Here is a 27,265-nt window from a genome sequence, read left to right as displayed (position 1 = left end):
TTTCAGCTCTGCGCTGGCGTACTCCACCTCTTGACGCACACACGATCTTCAAACATCGCGCCCGGGGTTCTAGCGCTCCAGGTCGTCGCCTGCGGCTGCCGCGGACGCCCCACCATTACCCGCGAGCGGGCCGCCGATATCGAGCGGGAGGGGGCGCTGATTGTTTCCGGCCAGCGCTCATGCAAAGTTGGGCGGTCGTGAAGTCGCGGCGAGCACGTCTGCCTCCGGTCTCGCTGCTCTCACGGCGAGCAACTGAATAAATTATCCCAATTCTGCGCACGGGAAGGCTGTTCTGCCTCAAAAAGCGTGCCACACCTGCCTTACGAATGGCGCTGTAAAAGTGTAGAAGCTGCGTCGAATGCCGGCGTCCGTGTTCGCTCGACAAAGCGGCCGCATCGGCGAGCCGCGAAGCACGTCTCTCGCCTCGGGCTGCACGCGCGTCGCGCTAAACTGCAAAGGGGCCGCCACTTGGCTCAGACGTGCGGCGGCCCTGAATGCCGGAGCGCCGACAAAGCGCCGGCCGAAAAGTTCGCTCGCGGCCTCTTTGCATTCGCGCGCGGTTACGACGCGCGTGCTTATGGCCCGGCAATTCCTGCCGCCAACCAATGAGCGCGCCCCGCTCCAGCACAGTGTGCGGGCACCACCACTCGCAAGGGAGGCAGAAAACTGGACGAGCATGCACGGCCAGAGAGAGAGAGAGAGACTAGTTGGCAGTTGGTTGCTGCCGGCGCATGGAGCAAATAATATCAATCAATGAATCAATCAATAAATCAATCGATCGATCGATCGATCTATTGATCCATCAATTAGTCAATCACCCAGGCACAGCCGCAGCCTTTGTTCTGGCGCACTTAAAAAAAAGGAAGACGAAGACACATGTACATCCGCATGTGTGAAAAGCAACAAAATAAAAGCGAATGAAACAAAAAAAATTCAAATGAGAAACTAAAAGGATAAAAAAAGACTCAATGATTTCGGTGGTGGTGGTGGTGGTGGTGGTGGTGGTGGTGGTAGTAGTAGTAGTAGTAGTAGTAGTAGTAGTAGTAGTAGTAGTAGTAGTAGTAGTAGTAGTAGTAGTAGTAGTAGTAGTAATAATAAATCTCATTAATAGTATTATTTTTATGATTGCCAGCATCAACATTTGGCCGCTAATAACGGCGTTACATGTGGATGCACGCAAGAGCATTTTGTAGCAGTTGTTAACTGGGTGCCATTGACGCAAGCAACACAAGGTAGAAGGATACGCGTCAGGAGACTACGAAGAGCGCGCCTGGCATCCTGGGAGGCGGGCTCAGGTACTCTATTCCTCTACTCGCCTCCGTTTCTCGGGCTTACCAAGAAGATGTGAGCATAATCAATGCACATGCTCTGACGTGGGCGTTCGAATTTCGAGCCAAATCGAGCGTGACGCGAGGTCCGCCAGCGCGACCCGAAGTCTCGCATGCATACACAAAGCTCAGAAAGAGTTCATGTATACTCTCGAGACAATATGCTGCAGTTGCAGCTTTTCCATTGAAGCTTAATCAAGGAAGCATTTAATACAGAAGTACAGTCAGGCGGTTCTTGAACCTTTCCGTGTAGTGGTGATATTTGTTTCGGGGGTTGTTCACAGGCAACCCCTGGTGTATATTCTAGCACCGTGAATTTTATTTGTGGTGCTGCGTTGAGTGGTTTCCCCTGCCTGGCTGACACTCGTTGGGCCTGGGATACCTTGATTAACCGTCCTCCTTTGACCGCCGTTCCGGCTTTCCCTCGCCCGTGCTGAGGGACTCCGCACTACTTTTTCAACATTGTTTGTGGCCCTCGCTTGATCGCTTATCGATCTTTCTTGTGATGTAGTCGGCTTTCATCGTGTTCATTCACTGTCGCCCACTGCGCACTGGCGACCGCGTAGGGCGTGATATCAAAATGACTCGATATTCAAGGCAATAGCTGACCCGTTCAATCAAGAACGGCATCCTCAATTATAATCCAGGATGCCGTTCTTGATTTAAGAAGCTACACGCTGCCTTTTGTTACACTATATCGATTAATGAATCGCCTCCTGCTTTAATATCGACACACGATGAAACGCTTGTTGTTAGCGTTAAATTCATTCGGGCTGCGGCTTTGCTGAGAACCTTATCGAATGAACCTTAATTTACCATGACGCACCTTTCGGTGCATGTCAATTAAACGGAGACTCAGAAAAAAGTTGCAGTGGACATCTACATTCAGGTCTTACGATGCCGGAGGCGATAGCGTTATTTTGTCGCCAAGACAGCGTTTTGGAACGGAGCTGCTGCATTTACCATCTATGTTCTCAAGCACTGAAGGTGATCTGAAAGAGCGAGGCTAGTAGTAGGAATGGCTTCATAGCACCCTTCCGTGTACAGAGGTCGCTTATAGCGCCCCACTTGCCCTATAAAATCAGATTGTAGTGCACGCTAGGGCTTCGATAAACGAGGGGTAATTTCTTAACCATTTATTACTGCAGTATCTCAAGCGCCGAGCCAACGTTTTTTGGGTCCCGTACTAAGTTGAGCCCCACACCAACATTATGTTCACGTGAAACGGCGCTGCTGATGGGACTGCGAACGTTGCGCACGAAAACAATAGAGAGTTTTAGCAGTCCGTCTGTTCCGCTTATGGTCACTAGATCCAACGTGTCATTAGATCCAACGAGTCGGGAGATCCACTAGGTCACGTGATGACCGAGTCATGAGATCCAACCGAGTCACTAGATCCAACGCGTCAATAGATCCAACGAGTCAAGAGATCCATCCGAGTCCCTAGATCCAACGCGTCACTAGATCCAACGAGCCATTACATCCAAAGGGAGGAACCGCGCGTGCTTGTATTTCTTGGGATTGGGTGGTCGTTGTGTTTATCGGTTTCCTTTTGGTTACTAGCCTCCATGAATAATCGGTTCGCGAACTACTTGCGCTCTTCACATGCCTAAGTAAGCAACAACGAATTGACTGCAAGATTTTTTCCCCATTGAAGTGGTACTGATTTGGTACAGGCCCCAATTAGGTCTCAGCCGTTAATTAGATGTACATACATTTCGCAATTGAAAAAATAAACAGAGGGCATAACTAAGTCATCATAAATTCGCAATTTCAGTAATTTGTTTCAGTAGTTAGCGCTACCATTCAAAGAACATTTACAAGAAAGGTAATTAAATGAAAGAGGATTGAGGAACGATTAGTAATAAATAACTACAATATCAATCATTAAAAAATATCCGGATTCATAATTATGCGTAAATATTACAATAAGAGAACAGACGCCGTTTTTAGGAAAATATGTCCTTGAGATACTGCCCAAACACAAATCAATACAACGCGATTGAGGAACCGTCTTTAATACACAATTAGTGGAGTTTAAGAAATTGAGTGCACTTATGATTAGGCCGGGATAAAGAAAATATTAATAACATAAAAAAACGGTAATTGATTGCAACTTTTCACTGTTTTTTTTTCCTATCATGAATTCCTGAATCACGTGTTTGTACCGAAATCGCCCTGCACTGGAACGTGTAGGTGCCTAACTGCGTGTAATGGTATGTGCATTCATCGAAAAGGCCTTGTAAAAATGTCCCCAAAACAAATGCGTTATTCTATTTTTTTTTTTTTTTTGTAGGGCAAATTTTTGATTCTGAATCCCGATGGACGTTCGCCCTAACGGTCAGCCACCTGTCCCTCCCCGAATTTCCCTCCGCACATGGGAACGGGGGAAGGGGCGTGCTTGGCGCCGGCTTCTTCGGGAGCTCCCCTAAAACTCTTGCACTTGGATCAGGACACCGCTATCATTCGTGTCGCTTAGTACGCGCTGCAGCGTCCGCTAGCCAAGGCAACCCATTCAGGAGCTGAAGGCACAGCTTTCCAAGAACGCACCGAAGCGGACGGCGGGGGCGACGGAGGGATGAGAGACGCGAGGGTGAAGCTGAAAATTTTTTAGTATCCGGTATTTTCGTGCACGGAGCTCTGCACTATCGGATTTGGCCAACATGAATTTGTTCCCAGGTCGTCAACATGTATGCTTTCCCCTGTTTTACTAACTTGCACAAATGTAAATATGCGTGCATAAATTTCGTTGTCATATTGCAAACTTCGTCTTCATGGCCCTCATTTTACTTTGGCAACGAGAAGTCCCCGGAGAGCGCAAAGCCACCCCAACCTACAGTTGGCGTGCAAGACGGATTATCAAAGAACAATCACTCTGTTACTAATAGAGAGTTGTAGCAGAACGGAGAACTGGTTCCGGTACGGTACTCGGTAGGCGACCAGCGGTACTGCGCGTGCGCAGAGGAAGAAAAGCTAGTTGTGCGCATGTGTAGCTGTGCCGGGTACCGTAGCGGAACCGGTTCTTCGCTCTACTATAACTCTATTGATTGCTCCCAAGCTTTCCTGCTGAAAATATAACTGGAAAGGAACCCAGTTAATTGACAAGAGAAAAATGATATTTCGCACTGACCAAGGAGTGAACTTGGATGTGAAAATCCGAATAGCTTGCGTAAATATCAAAAGTTACTACTCATACACTTCAAAGGGATATTCCAAAGGCCAGGAAGCCTGGGAGAACAACGTTATAAACTTGAAACTGCGCACAAAGCAAGCTTTTGCTCCCATCAGTGGCTGTGCGAAAAGTCATTGCACTGCGCTCAATAACTTTATAGTAATCACATCTGGAAGAATTGCGGTAAACCGGAAAGCTGCACCTGGTCTGGTCTGTTATAACCACTTTTTTAGCGAGTAGGTGGCAATGAAGTTATTTTTTACGCTCGCTCGCGTTCATTTCTACTTTGCCCTGTTATGTCAGCAGGATCGCTCAGCAGATTACGCTTTGCGGCAAAGCCCCAACTTATTCGGGAAACTGCTGTAGCTTTAAATCCAGCGTAGACATCTCGGGAAAAATTATGGTGCCGCCTGACAGATCTTTCAACACCGCGAGTTCATTTACTTGTCGTAATTAGGCGGTCCACAGTGAAATGGTAAGCGTTGAGGGATTCTCTTTTGATGTAAACATGTAAACATATACGGGATGAGAATGGTTACAGAAAATGGCTGTAGCTCTTGTTTCAGTAAGGAGACCTCGAAACACATAAATGAAGCCTGACCGTTGAGGCGGCTGCTTAGGCGATATCACGGGTAGTTACCAGTAGCAGTTTTGATAGAACGAACCTAAAGCCGCAGCTCCTAAGACATTCCATTGGCGTCTCGAAAACAACGTAAAACAGGCAACTTCATGTTTGTCTGTTAGAATAAAACTGCAGCCATTTCAAATTTGATTACTATATGGAACTGAGAAATAGCTTAAATCGCAAATAACAATCGTGTTCCTTGGATTCGTTCGACCTACGTCCGGTGAATACGTTCGTAAACAAGATACAATCGACTTTCGATAATTAAAAGGCGCTTAATTAGAATTTTTGGTTAACTTGAAGGGATGTTCTATACTCGGTGACAACTTAAGAACGGCACCGGAAGTTGCCGCTGTGCCTTATCACCGTAGCCGGATGTTTCTCCGCGCGGCGCAAGTAGGGCGTTACTCGGAATATTTTGAACATGGCGTGAGCCGTTCCCGTGAATTTTTTGGACTTAATATGCTTGACAAACAGACAAACAAACAAATTTGACAAACAAACTGCGTGAGACAATGCAGACGATATCACGCATTCATAGCAAACCCCTTTCAAAACGCGCGCGCACTGACGTCACGGGTCCGGCGCTTTGGCGGAGTGATACACTACATGAGGTGGTGCCGTTCTTGACTTCTAACCGAGTATAGCTCGTCTCGGCAGTTATACGTGCAATTCAATGGAAAAGATGACCGATAATTCTAAGCCAAAACCAATTATGTCGGTTAATGGAAGGTATATTGAATAAAAACATACAGGTGGCCTTTAGCGATGAGCGTTAACACTCCGGACAAACAATGTCGTGCGCTTAAATTGGCGAGGAAAGTCGAGGTTGCGACCAAAATTAAGGAGGCAGACGTACAGCGTAGTTATAGCAATGCTTCCATGGTACTTTCTGTTTCATTGTTTCATTGATTGATTGATTGATTGATTGATTGATTAATTAATTAATTGATTGATTGATTGATTGATTGATTGATTGATTGATTGATTGATTGATTGATTGATTGATTGATTGATTGATTGATTGATTGATTGATTGAGAGGTTTAACGCGCCGACGCTACGCAGGCGATGAGGCGCGCCGTAGTGGAGGGCTCCGGATCAAATTAGACATGGAAATCTTTAACATGCGCCGCAATCTCGAACACACCAGCGTTTTCGCTTTTCGCTTCCATCGAAAAAGCTGCCGCCGCGGCCGGGAATAGAACCCGTGTCCTTGGGCTCAGCAGCACAACGACATAGCCACTGAGCCACCACGACGAGATTCTGTTTATTTGACAGTTGTGTTACTTCAAATCTTTTTACGGTTCCCATGGAATTCGTATTAATAGGAGTCAACTGTATTACGAAATTGCAATTCAAAGCGCTTTTGTAACCCGTTTTGTAACATCATTTTCATTGGTATCTAACAACTTCACCGTTTAATCAACTGAGCAGGACTGAGGGCCAGTTTTTATACCAAGCTTTCGTATTTTGCTACCAACTGTGCGCATCGATGCTGAAGTTGTTCGTTTTGGATTTCTGCTTTTTTAAAGCGAAGCTTCCGAAAGGTTCAAATATTCCACCAAATATTCAACAAATAAACTGATTTTTTTGGCTATGCCGCATAACCATCCGCTGGCCTAAAATAACGCAGAATTGTGAACAAGAACATTTGTAATAAATAGGTTCGAATGAGAAGGTCAGAGGGTCGCGTGCGGCCAGCGGGCAGCGTGTTTGAGAACCCTTGCTTCAGAAAAATAGCTCAAAAGCCCGGCGGACCGGGAACGCCTAGCGGGGCTCCGGCCGCGGTTGGAGTCAAGAAGACGACGTAGGCCACGTCTGAAGTCTGCATGCGGACTTTACTGCAAGATTAGTACATGTTTTTCCCAATGCAATCGGAGATATACCGAAAGAGAAAGAATCAAACGTGATCGAGGAACGATTCTCAACAAATAATTACACAAAAAATCGTTTCAAGGAAGTCGAGTGCATTTATGCCGTCCGACGGTATTATAAGCCCTCCACTAAAGCGACGCCCACCGGCGTTGGTTTGATGAAAAATGCCCCGTATGGCTGTAGTGCATATACTAGGTACTGTAGTCTGGCACTGCTTCGCCTTCCACTAAAGTAGCGTTAGTTAAACGAATCAAACACAACATAACGAACAGGGAAAAAAAGTTAGGACACCGAAAACTAACCTAAGCTGTGAAAATTCTAATTATATCTGAAAATGCAAACAAAAAAAATAGAGAACCGACAACGACTCCTGCGCTATAAGGTTAAATGCACCTTTTTCGAGCACCAGTCCTCTTAACGCCAGCACGGCGAACTAAAATGAGCAGTAAGGCACCCCCCACCCTTCCCAAAGTTGTGCGTTCGGAGAACCTCTGCACAAAATACCCCCCTCCCGTAGTCCCGCCGCACCCCCCGTCACGTGCACCTTTCACATGAACGTCACGGTAGCAGGCGCACTTTCCCATGACTTATCTGCAGTAGTAGAAGCGCCCCTTTTTCCTAATTTTTGTACATTTTCCTTATTCCCTGACTGATCGCTGAGTGCTCGCAGCGTGGGCAGTCTAAAAAGAATTTGCCCCTTTATTTTGAAAGTGCATTGTGCACTTACGAACACACCACGAGCTGTGGAAAGTGCGAATAAATAAAAACGTGCAGGGCTAGAAAGCATACCCGCTACCGAAGCAGTAAGCTGAGGGGCGCCCCTTTTGTTCATTTGTAAAGCGGGAAGGGTAGGCGGAGGGGGCAAAAAGGTTTCTGCCCTAACTATCCTCCTCTCCCTCCCGCCCCACCGAGTCACTAGATCCAACGAGTCATAAGATCCAAAGGGTCGGTACATCCATCCGAGCCATTAGATCCAACGCGTCGCTAGATCCAATGGGTCAGTAGATCCAACCGAGTCACAAGATCCAACGCGTCACTAGATCCAACGAGTCAGTAGATCCACGAATGGATGTAATGACTCGTTGGATCTACTGACGCGTTGGATCTAGTGACTCGGAATCCGTCTGTTCCGTCGTCTACGTAGTCACTGTGTTGACCGGGGCCCTACTGCGCCTGCGTGCGCGGAAGGGCAAGGAGGTGCTTCCCACCGTGACGAATGCACGAGCATGGCGAGGGGCTGCCCGCGGAACAAATTCCCCTTCCGCGTCGAATGCGCAAGTGCCCAGAGGGGTCCCGGTCCACTCGATAACTACGTAGACGACGGAACAGACGGACTGCTAAAACTCTTGCCCCGACAGAGGGAGAACGACCTTCCCACCCGGTGGAGAATAAACAAGAAGCGGGAAGGTTGGCTGTGCAATGATAAGGAAGTTCATAACAGCTCACTTTCACATGAATAAACTTACAGAGAATATTTATTACGTCAGCTTTAGCCTACCACACCTTTAGACGAGTTAGCACACACGAATGCATTGGTATTGCGTCAGGAGGGTTATTCTGTCTGGGGAAGCGCTGTCCAAAGATAAAAACAAAAATCCGGGGCCATCTGCACTAACGGGAAACCAGGGGAGAGGCGAAGCATGCAGTTTATAAGAGTATTCTTCTCCATCGTCCCAGAGAAAAGTGTTGGTTGCTTTATTTGACTATTTACACGGAATCGGCGTCGCAGAGACAATTTAGAACTTTACCTGTGAGATCGTGTGGACTTTTACGTCACCACGCAAAGCTTCGTGTTCACTTTTTCTTTTAATCTCTTCTTTTCCCCCCTTTCTTCTGCCCTAATTTTTTAGGGCCTTTACTCCCTTCTCCCCATCCCCGCAGAGTAGCATTTAGGCGGGAACATGCCGGCAAACCTCTCTGCTTTTATCTAATAAAGAGCTCTCTCTCTCTCTCTCTCTCTCTCTCTCCTCTTGGCGACTTGGCGTTTTCGCAAACAGAGATGAAACCGTCGGGGGGTAGAGGTATACAGCTTTTCGGTAAAGTCTCTTGTTGTTGGAGCACGAAGCTCTCTAACGCGAGGCGTAAACGAGTTTTTTAGTACGCTTTACGAAGCGCTCCAGCGCGAGGCGTAAACGAGTGTCGCGGTGCTTTTTTAGTACGCGTTACGTTCTAGCGCGAGGCGTAAACGAGTTTACCGGTGTTTTAGTACCATGACTACACCAGACGACACTTACGGCGACGACAAGAGACGCCAGCAGCCCCAGCTCCTAAAACCACTTATTTTCACTGTACCAATATATGTGCTGTTAGATTTACCGTGCCTTGCTAGACAAACTAGGGATATTCTAAAACAAGACAGCATCCAGTCATGTACAGTATATGAGGAAGGAGCCAAAGGTATGGAACTATCTACACTTGCTGCAAACTGCGACCAGGTGTCGCGGAGCTCACTATTTGATAGACCTAACATACCGGGTAAAGGTAAACTTGCCGCCAAAAAGGGCACCAATATCAGTTGTTTTACGTCCAGGCAAAGAAAATTTGCAAACTCCCAAGTGGTAATTGTCGAATAAATGCTTAAGCCGACCTGTAAGTTACCGAGCTCTTTTTAAAGTCGGATTTACTGCTGCACACCCAGGCATCGCTCAGAATATATTTTTAAGTGCTGTATAAGCAGTCAGGAAAAAAAAAAACTGCGGGGTTTAACGCGCCGAGGTTATACCTGCAAAGCTATAATGCACGCCGTTGTAAGGGCTCCGGATTAAATTTGACCATTTGGGGTATTTGACGTGCGCCTAAATATCCACACACGAGCGTTTTCGCTTTTCGCGTGCATCTGAATAGAAGTAGTCTGACACCAACCGGGAAGCCCCTGGGCCTTTTATCAAATACTTAGAATCTAAGGAAGGGGGAGAGGGGGGGAGGGGGGGTGGCTTACGTTCGGAAGCTTCACCTGGGCTGTGAGGCGCGCTGTAATTGAGGGCTCCGGAATAATTTCGACCACCTGGCCGTCTTCTACGTGCGCCTAAATCTCAACACACTGACGTTCAGGTCTTTCGATTCCATCATAAAAATGGCCGCCGTGGCCGGGGTTGAATCCGCGACCTCGGGCTTTTTCTGAAACACTTCCATAAGACCCTATGTATCCCTATGGAGCGCTACATAGCAATCCCCTTTAAAGTTGGGTTCACTACTACACGCATGCATTGCTGGGAAGACATTTTTTCTGGCGCCGTGTAAGCAGTCTGAGAGTAAAGGAGGACAGCCTATGGCATTTTATTCAATATCGCGACAATACCCAGTGTGTCCACACAAAGCGCCAAATCCGAAGCCCTTTTAAAGTCGGATTCACACCAACACACACGCATTTCTGGGAAGGCTTTTCTTTCAGGCACCATATAAGCAGTCTGATATTAAGTAGGATGTTCCTTGGGCCTTAGACTAAATACCTAAAAAAAATGTATCCCCTCCGAGAGAAAAGAGAGAGAGAGAGAGAAAACTTTAATGAATACTGAAGAGGTTAGCCCCACAAACGGCGGTGCTTGCTACTTCAGATGGGGGTGAGCATAGTGAAGTGAAAAAAAAGAAAAGAATAGGGGAAGAAGTGTGCAGCAACAATGAATAAGAAGGAGAAGGAAATAAAATCAGTTTGGAACGTAGAAAAAATTTACAGCACTAGGAGAAAAATCTGAGTATCCCAAGGTTAAAGAACATCGATTAATCCCGTGTCAGACAGAAAAGTTGAGAGCCTTTGTCCCTCGCGCTGCGTCAGCGTGATTTTGCCGTGGACCAAGAAAGTGATGCAGCTCTAAAGAGTTTCCGCGTAGCAGTCGCACTAGAGTTCTTTTAGCTGTTTCGCGTTGAGTTGTATGTTGCGGGCAGTACAGAGCACAATGGCGAGTCCGCCCAGCCTATCTTAAAAAGAAAACTACCAGTGAAGGCAACGTTCAGGTGTAGTCGGGGAAGGACACCCTCAGTTTGCTTTTGCAGACCTCGCGGAAACTGGAAATTGCACTGAGGGTCAATCGCGTGCAGAGGGAAGGGTATCCTAAGAGGGTCCTGCCAAGTTGATAACTGCAGTTTCCATCCAAGCGCATTCACGGCCGTATTTCCGTCTTGTCTCGAATACGGGATTCCAATAGACACAAGCAGATTGTGAGCCTCTTTCGCTGCTGCGTCAGAGACGACGTTCCCCTGGATGCCGGAATGACCTGGCAGCCATTGAAGCGAGATGCGGTGCCCGTCTTGTAGCCTTAGTGTGTGCAATGCGTGTAGCTCACGCACAAGTTGGCTGCAGCGGTGGGATGGCTTCATCAGTGCTTGCAAGGCAGGCCGCGAGTCGGTAAAAATCACCCATTGTCGAGCGGGACTATTGGTGATGTGAAGCTGCCGCCCTAATAGCAGTTAACTCAGTGAAGTTCATGGGCACGTTACCAGGAAAAAGTAACAGTGTTGGCGTCACAGTTATCTAAGCCGAAAAAGTAACTCTGTTACAGTTGCAGTTACAGAGTTAACAAAAGCAACTTGTTACACTTACAGTTACTATGAAAAAAGTAACGTCGTTACTTTTCCGTTACTATGAAAAACTAATAGATCACAAATGAAATGATAGAGTCTATTCAGTAGTAATATGCGAAGGCATGCGGCTGTTCACAATTGCACGTGATAAAATCCTAGACGGAGGGAACCTAAAAGGGGCAACACTCAAGCCCAATGCTAACAATCGTTGTGTATGCCTCATTTTGTTGCATCAAGTTTTTTGTTGATGCACCCTTGGTGCCATTCCCCTGTGCGGTGGTCTTTCTTTTGAAGGGCAGGCAAATTTCCTCCCTGGCGGAGGTCTAAATACCAGTTTCTTCCGATCGACTCAAGACGGAGGAAAAAAATTTTAAGAAATCACCTTAAGGACCGACCTCTAACCTCGGTATTCTGCAAGGAAGATAATCCTCCTAGCAACCTACTCTGCTAAACTGCGAGGGCAGCCGTGTTGTGAAAAGGTGAAAGGTGGAGAGGATTTGCAAAGAAGGAAGTCCGAAAAAGTGCAAAGCCCTAACTGCACGTCGGCCTTTAACGAGCGTTGCTGCCGGATAATTTTTTTTTTTGTAAAAAAGTAGCTGTAATGGTGTTTTCTATTGCAGTTACTGTGTGAAAAAGTAGTAATGCTACAGTTACATGTTCCTCTAACCTAAAAGTAAATATTTACAGTTAGCAGTTACTGAAAAAAGTAATTAGTTTCCAGTAACGCGTTAGTAACTAGTTACTGCCCAAGACTGTCTCCGAGCACATCACTGGGCCCCTTTAGTTTCGGCTTCACTACTATACAAAATGCATTGGGGGGGGGCGGGGGGGAGAATTTTTTAGGCGTCAATATAAGAAGTCTGATTTCAAAGTATGATGGCCCAAGGGCCTGGTATTGAAGTCATCCATAAGACCCCATGTATCCCTGTAAAATGCTGCGCCAATTTAAAGTCGACTTCACCGCTATAGTGACATGAATTGGTATGAAGACCTTTTAAAGGCAATACAAGAATTCTGATGTCAAAATATGAAGTTCCTAGCGCCATTTATACACAGCATTTCTGTATGCGGCGAAAGTTTGACACATCAAGCGTTCCAGACGGGCAGAACGGTTTCCTCGTTTTATCCACATACAAATGCTTAAGCATTTTCAGACGTTGAACTGAGTATAAAAAAGCGTATAATCAATTTACACACGTATGATGATAATGCTTTGGTTTTTGCCGCACAGTTACCGTGAGAGAGAGAGGAGATACTTTGTTATGAAAACGACAATTGCGACCTTTTTATTGCAGTGGCGACTAAATGGGCCGGCTAATACCTACAATTCCGAAGCCATAAAACTTTCTTTACAACTTCGGTGTAATCTGCATGAAGAATAATGTAAACATGCCCCGTACCGACCGCGACTTTACTAACCAGTAAAGAAAACAGGAGAGGACAGTGAACAGACCCCGGAGGCACGCTACTCAATTGATGAACAGCACTGCATGTACTCGGGTAGAAGTTAAGAACATCAATAGCTCATGTAGTGTATCACGCCGACGAAGCGGTGGACCCAGTCGTCAACGCGTGCGGTTGTTTTGAAGGGAGATTGCGGTTTATGCGTGGCATTGTCTACTTTTTCTCACTTAGTTTCTTCTTTGTCGGTGCAGTAATTTATAACCAGATTAAGTCCGAAAAATCATGTAAATGACTCGTGTCACGTTCAAAATACTTGCACTGGGCACTCTGCGCCGCGCCGAGGAACAGCCGGTGCGGTTACAAGGCGCAGGGGCGACTTCTGTTGTCGTTCTCAAACTGTACACGAGTATATGTCCGCTGACCACAAACATCGACATTGCAGGTGCGCCCACGCAATTGACATTAAAAGGTTAAGCAAATGGCTGCATATGTTCAGGAGGGACAGTTTCGTATTAGCAAGTGGTCAGTGACGGTATCCAAATCCATGCTCAGGTCAAAGCAAGTACACAGTATCGAGCTGTGTCTGAACTGCTTCAGGTGCTTGTAGCATGAAAGAAGGAATGGTGGTGTATTATATTTGTGGAACGGCTGGACATAAACCATAAACCAGGAAGCGGGATGTCATTAGTGCGAAAACGATCTTTGGCCTGTTCTGCGAGGTGCGCCCTCGGCGACACTGCGATATGCAAAAAAAAAAATTAATTGAAAATTTATCGGTGCATCTGTATGAATGCGTGAGAATCTCGTTCCTGCGCTGACAAGCGTCGACGAAATGTGTAAACACATTGTCGATCGCCACCGCAGCCACCTGAACCTCAGGAAGCCGTCGGTATAGCACTACGTGTCGTGCCACGCGCTTTCCAATTGATACAGTAGGAACGGCTATTTGGCCGCTCATCGGCGGTGTGGCACGCACCAGCGGGCATGCCGCTAGGTCACTGTGCGAATCGTATCGGTTTGTGAACCCGCGCTGTTTAGTGGGTGCTGGCCAAGCAGTGAGCGCGCGGAAAGGCTAGCGGAAGCTCTGTTGCTCATTGTTCACGCAATGATAAATGGTACCAAAATCCCGTTGACTGAATCCCATCTATAGTTACGAACGCGGATGGATATACATAGGCTGCGAACAGGGGTATGCACTTGCTTGATGACCCATTTGGCTGCGACTCATCTCATTTCGGCGAAACGCAGGTATGCTTCCCCATTTGGCACAGCTCGACCTTAAAGGGACCCTGCAGCACTTACCATCGACTACTCGGGATGCCTTATGGGGTAAAGGCTATTATGCCAGCCATCTCCTCTCGCAAGAATTATGAAAATTCGTTCACTGTCGTCGAAACTACGCGCGATGGGAAATCGCGTATTATCGTTCCCTCTCAACTCGACCGTGGACAACGCCACGAAAGCTACTATTCTCTCCCGGAGAGAGGGGCGGCTCGTGGCGTTCTCTTCGGCGGCCTTCGATATATCACAGTCCTAGGAGTTCTCCTATTCTCCGCAACGTGAAAGGGTCTATTTCCGGTCTGGAGTAACAAAAAAGCAGGCATGGCTGCCTGCATGCAAGCGCGCGTTCAAGCTGGTAGGCCGTTTTTGAAGCAATAAGCGTTTGTTGTCGAGTGGTCTGGTTGAAAGGGAACTATTGAGTTTGTCAGTCAAACTACGCGCGCACTCAAAACGCAAAAGAAACGGCAAAACTGTTCGTACACGTTCAGCCATAGAACTGGTTGGTGCACAGCGCCGAAGACGGCGGATCGTCACATGAAATGCGAGACATAAGCCATGACGTTGACCGGCGACAGCCAATAGGACAGCCACCGCACAAATGACGTAATTTCGGCGGTGCCAAGGGTGCATAATAAGGGCAATTGAACCGAACGCGATTGGTTTTTCCGCGTCTTCCGGGGCGATTTGCGTGCTCACCGCTTCACGTCCACGTGTAGTATTTGGCTCAGGTATTCTTGGCTGTGGGATCTAAACGTCGTGCTGGTTTATTTGCACTTTTCAAAGAGTGTTTCAGGGTCCCTTTAAGCGTGACGTTACGCTTTGAGGGCCCAACGCAGTCAGCCGGTGCTCGCAGCTTCACGTATAATGAGTTTCATAATGTTTGGCACGTCGCTAGGCTTAACACTAAGGTCACGGGACGTTATGGCTGAATATAGGCGTAACAACCTTTTTGCATACCCAGTCAAGGGCCGTCTCCACTCTGTGTAGAGGATTGACCGATGATTAATACAGCTGCCGCCAGACGTTCACGGTCGATTCACCAATTGCCGTTTTGCTACGACGTCGCATACTCCCTACAATTCTCACATACCCGCTAAGGGGACTGACCAGTAACAATTCCGGGCCGATTTAGCGATTCCCATCGGCTGCGACGTCAGTATACCCACCCACACATACCCTTTCGCACCTAAAACTTTTAACTGTCTCTAACGGTCTTTAACTGTCTTCAACTGCCTCTAAGACTCAAAGACAAATAATCTTCTAAAACAGACTCAAAACTCTCTGGTGCGGTACAAAGAAGCAAAATTTGCCGGTACTGGCTAGCATTAGCTAGCAACCACTCTACAGAGACAGAAACAATGCGCTCTGCCCAACAGGCGAGAGGGAATGTGGTGGATTGAAATGGACTGTTAATTATAGTGGTTAGTACATGAACCAGTAGCTCCCCGCAAGCTATAAATATTATTATTATTATTATTATTATTATTATTATTATTATTATTATTATTATTATTATTATTATTATTATTATTATTATTATTATTATTACAACATGGAGCCATGCTCTACGCCTTCCCCTGACTTCTCGTTGCGTGGCTGTCCCCAGGTTGGCTCTGGTGGCCTAGCATGACCCTGCCACAAGATGTGCCTAATTACCCAAAAGATCACAGCGGCATCTTTGAATTCCGTCTGCACCTAACCGCGACCTCCGGGGCCGGTACTCACGAACATGCCCCGAGAAAGAAAACGGCCCAGCTCTGCACGGGGCGGAACTCGTGACCTCAGCAAGAAAATGCCTCGCCCTCTGTCGCGGCGTGTGGGGGTTCGAAATGTAACAAGCAATCCCTAAAAGCCGAGCTTATTTCGCTGCCTTACCGGCCAGCGCACGTCTCGCGGAACAACAGCGCGAGCTTTGAAGCGGCGCGCAAGCGTAGCTGCTTAATTCATCTTGTCCCCACAGCTCGCGGTGGCGGCGGGGCAGGCGCGAAAGCGCGGCTCGAGCGGCAGCGAGTGTTCGCCTTCGGGACGGCCCCGCGGCGCCTCTTTTCTGCTCCGTGCTCGCTGAGAGCGGCAACTTATCGCGCGATGTTCCTTCCTGCAGTGAGCCATGGTAAACGGATTCTCCTTTCGGGAGGAATGAAAGATGACTGCTGCCGCCGCCGCCGCCGCGCTAGCCAGGCTACGGGTGGCGCTGCACGGCTGATTAATGAGCCGCGCCGGAGAGCAGAATCCTTCGCTTCCAAAAATAAGCGCCGGAGAATTGTCTTTTCTCTTTCGCTCCACATCTTCGCCGCGCTGGGACAGAGTTTTTCATGGGCGCCGCTTGTCGCGCCGTGCTATACGTTCTTCCGCACGCTATCGGCCTGTTTGTCATAGAGGCCTCGTGGTCACAGCGAGGAACGAATCTACGCGCCCGCGCGGGTATGACACAGACAGAGGACGGTCCCCGTTTCGCCTCTCGATCTTCAACCGATGTTTCACCATCTCTTCCGCTCGCGCAGGGGCAAGGGGTCACTTCGGTGATCATGCGAGATCTTTCGGGAAGTGATCGAGTCATGAGACCGAGAGAGGCACACACTGCAGGTGTAAAGCATCGAGAAGGGGTTTTATGCGCTTCTTTCGCAATAGTTTGGACACGTTTCGCAATATCTGCCATACTTCTCCGGGCACTCAGAAGTTTATGTGGTCAACGTTGCAGAGGAGAACCAACTAAAAAGTAACTTTTTTCCCTGGTCGCAACATTGGTATCGATGACAAACCTTCCAGGCAACTTCAGAGAAGAGCACGAAACCGAAAATTTCGCTTCGGTGCTGTTCGATTCCTCGTCAGTATCATGAGGACCATTTTCGGGCTTGCCTTTTGTTCCGTTTTAAGAAGCGAATACCATTTTCGGGTTTGCCTTTTGTTGCGTTTTAAGAAGCGAATAAGGACAGCGTAGTGCCTTAAAAGAAACCTTTGGAGAGAAGGTGCTTGCGTGCTCAGTATCTCATCTCTATTCATTAATCTTCCCACTTATTCTGTGCACTTATGAGTCAGCAGTTGAAACTGAAAGACAAGAACTGAAATCTTCGATCGGAGCCTTACAGAAAGGGTTCGCTGCAATAAATCGCACGCGATTGGGGCGGATAAAAAAGTAGAAGAAATGTGTTGAGGGCACATTTATACGTACAATGTATATAAAGGGGTTTTGTACCGGCTTGTGAGTTCGGTGGCATAACTAAAAAGCTATGCCCGTTTGTTGTACGAGGTGAAGCAAAGTAGACCGAAGGACTCTTGTAAATCATGTTTGGGCACGCAATAATGTTCCACACTCTTCAAACCGAACCTGTTCTGGCTGGTCAGTTGCGAACCTTTTGCATTGCCGTAAGCAGGTTAATCGTTGTGCGGCACAAGCCACTACCTGCGCAGTTTTCTTGCCTACTGGCCTATTGTAGTACCAGCGACGACACTGTAACGCGTTATTCAACTTGGTTAAAGATTTTTTTGAGACTTGGGGAGACTTGTAAAAACTGAAGGAATACGTATCTGGATTTAAGTTTCGGTAAGCCGAAGAATGCGCACGTTATCGTCGATGCACAGCTCCATGTATGGTTCCAGCACCCTAGCACGACTCTGTCCTGGATTGAAAGTTGTTTCTTCGTACGTGTATGCAATTTGGAAGTGCGTCGGGGTCAGGACTTTGAACAATATATACATAGCTTGCACATGACGTCATCACAACCCTTCTTGTGACCCACTTTCAGATTTTTCAACGCTGGCAAAAATGCGAGCAGCAGATAAGCGTGCAGCCTTTCGCCGTGCTTGTGGGTCACAAACATGGCAGCTACGCTGACGTCAGTGCAAGCCATCTTAAAACAATATCGGTTAATTCTTCTTTGCAAGGAATCGGTACCAATGCAGGCTGTGATGACAGGTGTATTCATTACTACGCCAACAAACTCACACGTATGCATACGCCTTATCAAACGCAGTCTTCGCGCTATAGAGCGAGAGCGGTTGACAGTACGTTGTCGCTCAAGAGGAAACCTATTACGATCCTCACTCTTACAGTTAACATGGTGGCTGTGCACCTCTAGGGGGTCTCAATTACCGTCTCGGTTGCCGAGAGGATCGTGTCGCTCTACTCGTCCGTCAATGTCTATCACAATGAGAAGTCCTGCTCTTCATTTGTAATATCCCGCGTTATGTAAAGCAAAGCAAAACTTAAACATAAAAGTTAGTCGCACTAACAATAACGGCAAAACAGGCCTGAGCCTTCCTATGAACGCCTCCATGACTCAGGTGCTGCAAATGGCTCTACACAACACCTTAGAATAGATTACTCAAACGCACTTATTCACCGAGAAAGAAAGGTTAGACCAGGCAAAGGCAGGGCGCCACAGACTAGGAAGACCAAAGTGGACAGCGCAAGAAAACAAATTGGCCAGAGATGTGCCTTCAGAATCGGGCAGAGCAATAAGGGAGGGTATCACCAGAGCCAAGAAACATGCACCCCGAACACCACTAAGGAAGACGAACGGCGAGAGCCAGGGCCCTATAAAGATTATACACGAAAAAGTGACACCGCCGTTTACACCGAAGGTGCCAAGCAAAAAATAAACAAAAAAAAAAAAGAAAGACAGCGTATGTCACAGTGGTAACGACCTGAAGCAAGTTGCTGACCAGCATCACCGGGCCGAGGTCTACCATGCGGGAAACCGAGAAGGGGGAAATAGCCAAGACTCACACGAATGCGAGCACTCCCTACACATCGGTAAGGGCACGCGGTACCCGTAGCGCTTCACAACTTGCAAGGCAAGGCCCTGGCAGGTCCAGACTGCATCGATTCCGGCGCATTACTCTGTGAAGGGCAGCGGCTTCGCCCATCACAGGGCCCGAGCGCTCGCAAAATGAATCACGGGGGGAACACTGGACCTCCCTCACGACCTTGTAACGCAACGCTATAGGAGAAAGCTACTAAGCCCACATTCACAACTCATGAAGGTGCAGGAATGAGTCGGAATGAGTCGTAATGAACACACGGAATGAGTCGGGCCATCTCATATAAGCCTGATATATCTGCAGTGGTGCGCGTATGAATGCAAATACCGCAAACAACCGGGCCCACTCCGTGCAGCAAAATCCAGACCTGCTACGCTGCTGTTAAGCTTTTCCCCTTCCCCCACCCCTGAGCAGTGGGAGACGGTCGAGCTTAGTTCGCGCCTTCAAGATCAGAGCAGTTGGGGACATGACCTCCAGCGGATTCCTGAACTGAGAAGCCACTCCTGCTCATATCATTATCATCATTATCATCAAGACTCCATTCGTGTCCACTGCAGGACAAGGGCCTCTTCCCCCTCCAGGAAACATGGGAAAAATCGAATGCGTTTTGATACGTTCCAGAAATGCAAATTCCGGGAGAACTTGGCTGTCTGGAAAATCACACAACACTATCACAAATGGTGGAAACTTCTTCCAAGAGCTCTGATTCAAACGTCGACGGCAAGCGATCAGTGTCCTCGTTACCCGGGACTTTTAGATCCTTTTCTGGTGTGGAACGTTTACGTTAACGAAGTTGCTCTCTTCGGCATTGCTGTGACGCAACAGTTTCAGCCACCGGCTAGAAATTTAAGGTACACCGAAAGGAAGGATCATCGCCGGGCCGCACCCGTTGGCCTTTCTGGGGGGCAACTTTTTTTTTTTTTTTTTTTTTCAGGAAGAGCGGCGGAGAGCGATCATCAACAACCCGCAACAAGCTTTTCGCCTCCTTTGCATTAAACAAGCGTTTTTCATACTCTCATTCTCCCTCCACCCCTGGTTCCTTCTTCACGTCAGTGAGCAGCAGGACGGTGGCCACTGCCTGTTACGAGCTGGACCTTCGTCCCTTCCCATCTCCACGTTGGTAGGACGCGCGCCCTCCCCTGCCCGGTCAGTGTCATAATGATGGCTATGGCAACGCGTCGTGACAAACGTCCGTACGCGTAATCCTTGCCTGGTGCCTGGAATATCGGTATTGTATGATAAAACCCCTCTCCCCAAGAGCGCACATACCAGTAGCATAAATATGAATTATAAGAAACTGGTGTAACTGGCTAAAGGTCCTCCATATGGTGACATTGTTCGTCTCTTATTTTCCTGTCCAGAGAAGTTTGGAACAGTTCCTAGTTTAAAACTGCTCTTGCAATATAAATTCATTGGGCAAACAAAATACGGAGCTGGTATACGGAGCAGTTCCGAGCAGTTTAAAATGACAAATAAAAGATGCCTATTATTCCCTGTCACCAATGGAATAAAGTTTTGGTTTTTCTTTTTAGCCTAGCATCCCCCGTCACCCATATAGGCGGAGTCACAATCCTTTTGTTAATAAAGCTTCTTCCTTCCTTCCTTTTTCTTTAACTCTTCAACTGCCTTCGATGCTTTTTTAGCATTTGCAGCTACGTCTTAGCCTGTGAGTACATCGAAATGGAAACAGTTGTCGTGCAGGGAAATCATGACGGACGCGCCTACGGACACATTGTTGACTGGATGGAGGCGTGCATGAATTTCTGTAATAAAAATTGTTTCTTTCCTGAATCCGCGGAAACAATTCAATGCGTTGGAGTCCTTTAAGTTTTTTTTATTAATATTTCTTCGTATCGCATCCAAATTTGTAGAAAATTTGATTACGAGAAAATGAAGTGGGAGATTTATCTTCTACCATCTAAGTAAACAAAATTTGGCAGGGTTGTAAACAGGGCAGTTCAGATCTGTGTTATCAACTGTAGAGGCTCGTCATTAAACGCCGGGACTTTTGGCTATTTTACGATGCTCTCCCGTTTGGCCTGAAGACGTATTTATTTATGGTATCGTACATTTTTACAGCGAAGCTGTCTTACTCTAGGTTCTGACCGAAATTGCGTATACGTCTATCGGGTCGCGTCGACAGAAAATCGCACGTGCTCGCTCCAGCCTGGAGCGAGCACGTGCTCGCGAGCACGTGCTGGACGCTTGAGCACGCTCGCTCGCTCCAGCTCGAGCACGGGCTGGAGCGAGCACGTGCAATTTAGACGAGCAGTGCTCGTCTAAATTGATTTATAGGTCAAAATCTAACGTAGGCATCATAGAAAACATTACACTGAAATTGGCCGCTAAGACAACTCAATCATCACGGCGAGTTTAATTTACTTTTTATAATTCGTTAGTTCACAGAAAAGTTCTAAACGTCACAGAATTCCAGTCTACTATCAATACGTGGCCGTATACGGAGGGAATATGGTTACAGAAAACGGCTGTAGCTCTTGTTTTATCGAAACGACCGCAAAATAAATCATATAAAAATTGGCCGCTTAGACGGCTCTATAATTACACCGAGTGTGATTTCCTTCTCTTAATTAGTTAATTAGTTTACAGTGAAGTTGCAAACGTTGCAGATTATCCGGCAGGTGTTAATGCATGTCCGTCGACATAGAGAGTATGGTTAGAGAAAACGGCTGTAACTCTTGTTTTATCGAAACTATCCGGAAACAAATTGCTTTATGAGACTTAATTTAGAATAATTCAATGAAGCTATGTGTATGTGTCTTTATTGGATCACTATGTCACTACACATAACTCAGTACAGTTATCCACCATTACAGCTTTTCCGTTATTTCATACTCATTGCATATAGTGGAAGGGCTTTAAATTTTTAAAACTTTGTGGAGATGTCTGTGTGCGCGCAAATATTTCGTGCTCAGCCTTTTCTGTACACAAATATTAAAGGAGTGGTAACATTTGACTGAGCCGCCAGCGGGGGTTGCTACGAGCATGAGTTAGAAATTATTGCAATACAGTTATGACTCGTTAATATGGATGTCTCCGTTCCCCAGAAAAATCGTCCATAATGTGGGGGTCCCGTTTCCCTCCCTAGTATTGACAGCAGGTTGGAATTTTACAACCTCTGCGAATTCTCTGGGCACTGCGTAATTATGGCAGGTAAACTGAACTCCCCGTAATAATGTAGTCGTCCAAGTGGCTAATTGCCACGTGCTTTGATTGCAGGATAATTTCGATAGAACAAGGGTTACAGCCGCTTTCTGTAACCATACTTCTCCCGTAGATGTTCATTTATTGACAGCAGACGGCAATCCCGCAACGTTTACAACTTCACTGTGGGCTAAATGACAAGTAAACGAAACTCGGCGTAATGATAGGGTAGCGTTGGCACCCAACTGCCGGAAGATTTTTTAGAAGTTTTCATAAAACGTGAGGTACATCCTTGTGCTGAGCATTCGCCATAAAGGTGGCTTCGCTGCAGGGCGTCTTTGCTCACGCGCATGAAAAATGCAGGAACCATAGCCACACGCTTTAAAGTTCGCTTTAAAAAAATAAAAAAGACTGAGGGATACAAAACGCCTAAACGTGCCAGGCGTGGCATATGGAAACGGGAGGGGTCCCCCGTGCTGATTTTTCTTGTTGCATTTCTTGTTGACTAGAAATTTTTCACGGTGCACTATGTTGTGTTCCTGAAAACAGAGGCGATAAGGCCGTGATTGGCAATAATGGTAATTAAAAAAAATCTACCGTGTATGCAGCAGTATAAATACATGTGAAGCGGTGGTAATATTATATAAAAAAACGCAATGTAAAATTTGTTGATGCACTGAAAACGTGAAATGAATGCTCCCTCTTATATTTATTACATCTGAAGAAAAGGACTGTAATCTCAGCTATTTTGAGTTTGAGTGAGTGAGTGAGTGAGTGAGTGAGTGAGTGAGTGAGTGAGTGAGTGAGTGAGTGAGTGAGTGAGTGAGTGAGTGAGTGAGTGAGTGAGTGAGTGAGTGAGTGAGTGAGTGAGTGAGTGAGCGACCGAGCGACCGAGCGACCGACCGACCGACCGCCCGACCGACCGACCGACTGACCGACCGACCGGTATTGCACTTAGCTCGCTTGCAAATGACGTCAAATACCTAGCTGCTCATGTTTTTATCGATAAGGCGGGGATAGCCCAGAAATGAGATAACTGGTGCTTGTCGGAGAATGGGGGGGAGCACAATGGTGGTGGAAAAACACGGGTGCTCACTTTCCGCGCCCTTCTTTTTCTTTTTTAACGATACGCAGATATCCTCCTGCACTGGAGGGTTCTTTTACCCGAAAGCTCCAAGCTGTCGTGCGTGGACGCCTGCGGGTTCCCGTGCCGCCGACAAGACGGCCGGGCCCGCTAATTCGACGGCCTGCCCGACACCGGGAACATCCTGCTCCGGCGGCAGTTATATGCGATATCCGGGTTGTTCCTGGCCTTTGTGAAAGGCCAGGGGGGCAGATGGATCGGCTGATTCGTCTGATGTGTTTGTATAATTCGAAAGGGCGCTGCGAGACGGCAGTGCAACATTTACGGCTGTTCGCCCAGCGTCCGCAGTGCCCAGCGTCCGCGCCGTTAACGTCTTCTCCGGTTCTCATCTTTTGTGCGCAAAGTTATATTCGCCGTAAATCTCCGAGCCTCGCTCGTTACATTTCCTGTTTTGCTCTTGCTCTCCCCGTGCTTTGCTCTTTGCACCGGCGATAAATTATGTAGGCGAGAAAACGGCCCTGAATGAAACTGAGGCAGCCTGCACAACGCTGGCTCTGGCCGAGGATGAGGACCGCCGGGCGCTGTTCCTTTTTCGCACTCTTCTCGGGCGCTCGCCGATTTCAGGCTGGCCCGAATGCACTCGTCCGCCCAGGCATAAGCTGTTGCCCCCGAATTCTGTCTTCATCGCACAGTTCGTAGAGACCTATAACGCTTTCGAAATTCACGTTCAGGACGGAAATAAAGATTCCTGACATATTTGCTTCCCCGGGAGAGGGTTTTTACTCCTCCGCATTTAACCGACCGTGATTAATTCAGGGGCACTCTAATTTCCCCTATTCCGATCGGCAATTGTCGGTTCAAATAAATATTACTGACAGGCCAATGTAAGGGAAAAACTGTGGGAATCGAGAAGCCGTGCAGATGGGAAAAATCAGTTAGTTATAAATGAAGAATTTACGGTACATTGTGAAACACAAACGTAATTATAATTAGATTCGGGGCACGCTCGACGCCTACCCTACGTGAGGCAACAATATTGTTCGCGTTTTTTTTAGCACAAATACAGATGAACAGTTTTTGAAACCATGCGTAAATCCCCCAAAAACTTACTTAACAAAGTCTGATGAACCCTTTGCTTGGCTATTGTTTTTTTTTAGTAATAATTGCACAAATAACAACAGTGCATCAATGTGGCGGAACGTACCGCAAGTCAGCCGAAAGTGCCGACGAGGACAGTAACAATTGCCGTGAGCATCGCCAGCCCTTTCGGGCGCTGAAATCAAGGGAACACGATTTTACCGCATAGCGAAGCAAACGTTGCAAATGGAAACGGAGATCTAACAAAGCAAAACAAATATCCATGAACAGTGTGGTAGAACGATTAACGTTTCTAACAACTATAAAAAGTAGCTGGAGTACTTCGCGTCATTGGGACAAGTTGGACAGCGCTTGGCTCGAAATGTTTTTACAGATATTGCATATAGGATCACCGTAACCAGCCTATTTGTGTCCACTGCTAAACAGAGGTCTCTCCCATAGGATTTCAATCGCTTCTATAGCCCACACTGTCCGAAAACACTCTTCTCCCCATCATTTCCTTATGTGAACCCACCACAAAGTTAGTGGTCTTCTCCTAGGCCCGTCTCTCGTTAAGCCACGGCCGCTCGATGGAAACAAGGTCTTGTTTCCATCGAGCGGCCATGGTTGAGCTTTCCGTTACCGTAGTGGTGGTCCGTCAGTTCTCGCTCTACTCACTACGTGTATACAGCACAACTCCCCTCATTTCACTTAATTTGAGGTAGAATACCTTGGATCAGAATTTGATATTTAATCCAAGGAGCTCGCTTCCTATTCCTAAGCGTTATATTCCCATCAGTCTTCTTTCCATGGCTCGTTGGACCGACGTTTTTTTTTTTTTTTTTTTTCAAGGTGCTTAGTAAGCCCCCTATAGTTTTTGCCCCATAGGTTATCACAGGGAGTGCGCATTTGTTGCGTACCTTCCTCTTTAGCTAGCCTGGACAACAAGTCCCTGACAAAGTTCCATATCCGTACCTCTGGCCTACATCAGCCCCCGGACACCGCCTTCGTGTCCCTGACAGGGCGCCTGCGACGCAACCGGTTGTCCACGTTTTCGTGGACGCCGGGGCATACGACTGCATCGTCACCACGGCCTTGACGTGTCCGTCTTACCTTGCCTTGAACCAAAGCTTCGCGTTGGAGACCCTCCGTGCTCTACCTATCCTGTTAGCAGAACTTACTGCCACTCGGGATAATCTGCAGACGCTTGCATCGACAGTGACTAGTGGGGTGAAGCTGGAACTTTTCACAGACTCAACGGCAGCGATTCGGGATTTACGTCGCGTTGCGCGCTGTACGAGCCTGGCTTCATTCATTCACGCAATTATGGACACCTACCAATGCCCTGTCCGTGTGTTGTGGATTCGCCGGGACATGCTTTCTGCCCACACTGCGGCAGATCGCGCCTGCCACAGAAGACACCTCCCGCGGCCACTACCACTTCTTTCAGTATCTACCGTAGAAGAACTGTTGGTGGAAAAAGAGAACCTCCGCTGCACCACCCGTGCTTTACTTCCACCGAGTGGAACTGACCTCCCCAGTGGGCTCGCTCGCTAGGAGGAGGTCCTGCTGCGGAGGCTTCTATTTGGGGTGGCGTTATCCCCAGCATTTACCCACGCTTGGCCTGCCCGATATCACGCCTCGTTTGCGGACACCTGCCCCTTCTGTGTGACTTCTGCGCCAGGAGCTGACGTTAAACACCTGGTGTGGACTTGCTCAGGTCTCAGAAACGCTTGAATTCAACACCTTAGAGACACGGGATTCCATCCTGGGAGACCCCCAGATCTTAAGCGTTGGAGATGGGGACCCCACTACCAGCCTGTTCTAGGATTTTTGCGTGAAACTAGTGAAATGTTGTGCTTTTAAAACTTCTGTTATGCCGTAGGGCAAGCTCTCGCAATAAAAAATAATCAGGGTTGGCCGAATGCTTTCCAGCCATAATGATCCCACTGATAATTTCATCGCGTGCTTTGGATGGGCACTCACTATTGGCCGATTCTAGTCTCCCATTCCCTGGGCTGAAGCTGGCATTTTCTGCATGTGGGACGTTACTTTCGACTTAGTGATGTTTATTCGAAAGCATTAAATGCCCCATCAAGCCGGCGTCCGGCGTGAAGCAAATGGGGCCCGAAAAATTGCCGACAGCGAAAACCTGATAAAAGCAAACGAAAGAAAAGTAAGTGAGACTGGTATTCGTGCCCGGGGTGCACTTCATAATACAAGTATAAAACGCACCCCTTGTCCCATCGCCGAACTTTGACTCTAGCAAACAAAATGTGGACACAGTAAATGCGTTGTGGCCTTCGACATAGAAACGTGGGTTAGATGCATGTTTGGGGGCTTACATAAGTAATCTGAGCCTGCGCATTGTAGAAGTAGCACGGCACGTTTACGCTGACAGCGAATATGCGATATTTACAAGGGCGAAGAAAGAAACAAAAGAGGAGAAGGAAGCTTTTTGCCCCTCCTTGGGTACGCGCCATTAGCCTGACGAGGAAAAGAAGGGAACCGAGGAGAGGAGTGAGAACGACGCAAAAGGGAAAGGACCCTGAAAATGACAGGACAAAATCGCAGCACTGGAGGCCTACAGGAGTATTTTGAGCTTGCTACGAAAGCAGCAAAAGGTGCTTACGCTTACAGGGTATATGTAAGGCCAACCAGGGGATTGCCCAAACCTTTCAGTCATCGTAACAGGGAAAAAAAGGAAACGACACAAAGACAGAAATATCACAAGGATCATAATAGGAGAACACATTCCCACAACTGGAGGCTACATGAGTAATTTGAGCATGCGAATTACAAAAGCAAAATAGAACGTGCACCCGAATAACGTACGCGTTGCTAAAAAGGGTGATATAGGCTCAGCCTCTCACTCATAGTAATACATAGAAGATAACGACACGGCAGGAAAAGAATAATGAGAATCGCATTACTGACCACGTTTATGTATGTCTGTGCTGTCCCTAGACGTATACC

At 47.4% G+C, this 27,265-nt stretch overlaps 1 long non-coding RNA gene across 1 annotated transcript in view; it reads left to right on the top strand.

The window, feature by feature from the left end:
• Positions 1 to 24,531, top strand: part of LOC144171421 (uncharacterized) — a 293,332-nt gene extending 268,801 nt beyond the window's left edge. Inside the window, exon 4 of the long non-coding RNA XR_013322957.1 lies at positions 23,263 to 24,531. This is a non-coding gene — a long non-coding RNA (uncharacterized LOC144171421). The remainder of the gene's footprint in view (positions 1 to 23,262) is intronic.
• The last annotated feature ends 2,734 nt before the right edge of the window (positions 24,532 to 27,265 follow it).

The sequence above is a fragment of the Haemaphysalis longicornis genome, unplaced genomic scaffold, assembly GCF_048455015.1.
Source record: "Haemaphysalis longicornis isolate Haplotype H1 unplaced genomic scaffold, Haemaphysalis longicornis Haplotype H1 scaffold_1, whole genome shotgun sequence".
Taxonomy (NCBI): Eukaryota; Metazoa; Arthropoda; class Arachnida; order Ixodida; family Ixodidae; genus Haemaphysalis; species Haemaphysalis longicornis.
Note: the sequence above shows the minus strand (reverse complement) of the source record. Positions and strands in the feature narration are given on the sequence as shown.